The following is a 3,867-nucleotide window of genomic DNA, read 5'->3' as shown; positions in this document are numbered from 1 at the left end:
ATAAATACCCCGAGGACGGATCTCAATAGTTTATCCTTTTTCTGGCTGTGCTTAGTTGTTGCTTTAAAAAAAGATACTTGTGAGATGGCTAGATAGTAATAAATGCATGTATGAAACATAATTTTGAGAGAATTAGCTTACACATGAAGCGTAATTATTAGCAAAACAACTATTCAATTACAGAATATTCGGATATATAAATATCCATTCTGTTTACATGTAAAAGAGGAAATATGAGTGTCCTTTGAGTTGTAATTATCAAAAAAGAAAAAAAGCTGTAACATAAAGAACAAAGCATGTTGGGTTAGTTAGTTGTTAAGCCAAGTTTTTTAAGAGAATAATGTTTCAAAGTTTGAGTTCCCACTTTGCTGAAGTGGGGGGGATGTCTTATAACTGCTGGAGTTTTCGTTTTTGATTTAATTTAATTTTTTTTACATTTTGTTTATTTGTGTGCATGCACCTGAGAGCATGTGGGAGTCAGAGGACAGCAACCTGAAGGAATCAGGTCTCTCTGCTCACTACCATGGCCCCAAGAATCTGCCTTCACCTACTGAGCCATCTCCTTAGCCATGATGAAAATTTTTCCAAAAGGGAAAACATGCTGATGGAGTTAAGGCTAGAGTTTTGATTGGCACCGTGAATGATGCACTTTCTGTTCCTTCAACTCAGATGATGCATTCATAGTAGTGAAGCAATCAGGAATTTCTACTAGAGTAGTCTCTAAAGAGCACCCGCTGAAGTCATTTTCCCTTCCCTTACGCTGTGGAAATTCTCTAAAGAGTGACCAGTGGGCTCAGGGAACATTGCAGAAGAGAGGCAGACGGGATGTAGGAGCTGTAGGGTGGGGAGGGTGCTGTGGGATGGACGTGGCATGGATGTGGCACCCATAAACCCGCAGTAGCTAAGGTTACCTGCACGAGATGATGCCAGCAAGATCTGTGGGTCCAATCAATGCAATAGAACTCAGTGGGTTTAAAAACAATGGAGCTGGAGAGATGGCTCGACAGTTAAGAGCAATGTCCACTCTTCTGGAGACCCAGTTTTGAGTCCTAGAACCAACGTGGTTCACAACCATCTGTAACTCCAGTTCCAGGTGACCCAACTCCTTTTCCTGGCGTCTTAGGACATATGGCATGAATATGCTGCACATATATAGATGCAGGCAATACACCCATAAACATACAAAACAAAACAAAACAGGAGAGGATGTGAAGGCCAGAAGTGCACACGCTGGGACTGAAGGGGAGTCTGGAATGGGGGTTATGGGTGGACAGGATAAGAGGCATCGTATACATTTATGAAATTGTCAAAGAATAAGTAAAAGACCCAAAAGAAAAAAATAGTCAACATTGGCCAGGCACAGTGGCACACACATGCAATCTCAGGAATAAGAAGATTAAGGGGGAAGACCAGGAATACCAGGCAGGCCTGGCGCCTTAGCTTGTTTTCTGCCACCGTGATAAACAGCATGACCACAAGCAACTGGAGGAGGAAACGATTTATTTCAGCTTACAGTTGTGGTCCACCATCAAGAGGAGTTAAGTCAGGAACCCCAGGCAGGAAATCGGAGGTTAGAACTGAAGCAGAGGCCATGGAAGAGTGCTGCTTACTGACTTTCCCCCCTGGGCTTGCTCAGCTACCTGTCTTAGACAACTCAGAATTACTTGCTTAGGGGTGACACTGACCACTGAGGCAGAAAAACGCCCCCACAGATTTGCCTACAGGCCAGCCTAAATGGAGACAAACCCTGAATTGACATTCCCTCTTCCAGGATGACTCTAGCTTTTGTCAAGCTGGCAAAAAGACAACCAGCACACCCGGTTTACATAGTGAAACACTGTCTCAAAAACCACAGGAAAGAGGGACCGGTGTCTGCCCTGCATTTCTTCACCACCCAGGCAGGCTTCCTTAATTCCCAGGTGCCTGGCAACTACTCGTGAAGGTCCCCTGTGAATCTTTTGGTCCGTGCCCTCTCTGGCATGGTGCCAACCCCTACATCACTGGCTTTTCCTCTCTGTTTCCCTGTGGGAAATTTTTTCTTCCTCGTTCCCACATGTGATCCTTCCTAACAGGACAATAGTTTGGCACCTTGTTATTAGGGATCAGCACTTGTGACACAACCAAGATCTGGATGCCCGAGGAGCTACACTGTTGAGAGAGCCTGGGATAAGACAACAGCCCCATAGATCCATCCTGGGCTCATCCTGAGGAGCTTACACTGTTGAGAGAGCCTGGGATAAGAAAACAGCCCCATAGATCCATCTTGGGCTCATCCTGCTGGTTTTGCCTCATCTCTTTTACATTCTTTTTCTTTATTTCTTTTGCAAGATAGGGTTTCTCTGTGTGTAGCCCTTACTCTCCTGGAACTCACTCTGTAGACCAAGCTGGCCTGCTATGTCTGCTTCTGCCTCCCAAGTGTTGGGATTAAAGGCGTGCCCTGCCACCACCCAACTCTGCTTTATATTCTTTCAAATATCTTTTTTAAACATTTTCGAAATTTTTTATTTATTATTTTTATGTGTGTGTGTGTTGTGTGTTTTCCCTGCATGTATGTCTGTGCACTACATGCATGTATGCCTACGGAGGCTAGAGGAGAGCCTCAGGTGCCTGGGGACTGGAGTTACAGAGGGTTGTAAGATGTCTTGTGGGTGCTGACAATTGAACTTGAGACCTCTGGAAGATCAGCCAGTGCTCTTAGCCACTGAGCCATCTCTCCAGCCTCAGTAAAGACCACTTTGACCAACCTGGACTTATTTTACATCTTATATTATTCATGTGTGTATGCATATGTGTATTCCCATATGTGTGGACATATGGATGTTAAAGATTGACAGAATGTCTTCCTTGATCACTCTACACCTTACTTTCGGAGGCAGGATCTCTCACTGATCCCAGAGCTTACCATCCCGGCTAATCTAGCTAGTGGCCTTGCTTCTGGGATCCCTTGTCCCTGTCTCCTGAATTATAGGCAACCACCATGACCTCTCAGCTTTGTAAGTAGGTTCTAGGAGTTTGAATTCTGGTTCCCATGCTTGCATGGCGAGCACTTTATGCATCGAACCATCTGCCCAGCCTGTTCTTCATCTTTACTAGTTGAGTGTGCTTGCTGGTCAGTTTGATATTCTATCCGTTATATTTTCTACATCAGTGCCAAGACGGGACGTTAACTCAGCGGTGCAATTTTAAATTTTAAATGTTACTTTAAAAACAAACTCCCCAAAATGTCTGGCCTCGAAGGATGTACAAATTATTTCTATTATATGTTTCTCCTGTCCTGGAACTTATTCTGTAGACCAGGCTGGACTCAAGCTCACAGAGATACGCCAGCCTTTGCCTCCTGAGTGCTGGGACTAAAGGTGTGTGTCACCACCGCCCGGCCTTTTTTTAAATTAATTTTTAAAAATCACATTTATTTATCTATTTGCAAGTGTGGGGGGCACGTGCCACGGTCAAGTTCTGAGAGCAGATTGGGGGAGTCAGTTCTGTTCAGTTCTGTCCTCCATCATGTGGGTCCCAGGGATCCAGCTCATGTCTCGGGCTTGGTGGCAAGTGCCTTCATCTGCTGAACTTTCATTGATAAAACCATTTACCATTGTAGTCCATCGTGAGGGGGAGTCAACTTGGGTTTTCTTACCTTGATAAAATCATTCTTAGTAATAACCTCTGCTAGCATATAAGAGTTTGTGATAACTCATGATTTGGTAATTAAAGTAACACAAGAAAAAAATTCATTTCCTCTAATGAGTTACAATAAAAACTATTCTGGAAAATTGAATACTTGATTGAAATTTACCTTATAGGTGTGTAAAAGGGTGGGAAGAAACTAGAGTAAGCTTAAACTGTTGTGTGCTTAATTTGGACCCTTTA

This window comes from Arvicola amphibius, chromosome 3 (genome assembly GCF_903992535.2).
Source record: "Arvicola amphibius chromosome 3, mArvAmp1.2, whole genome shotgun sequence".
Taxonomy (NCBI): Eukaryota; Metazoa; Chordata; class Mammalia; order Rodentia; family Cricetidae; genus Arvicola; species Arvicola amphibius.
Note: the sequence above shows the minus strand (reverse complement) of the source record.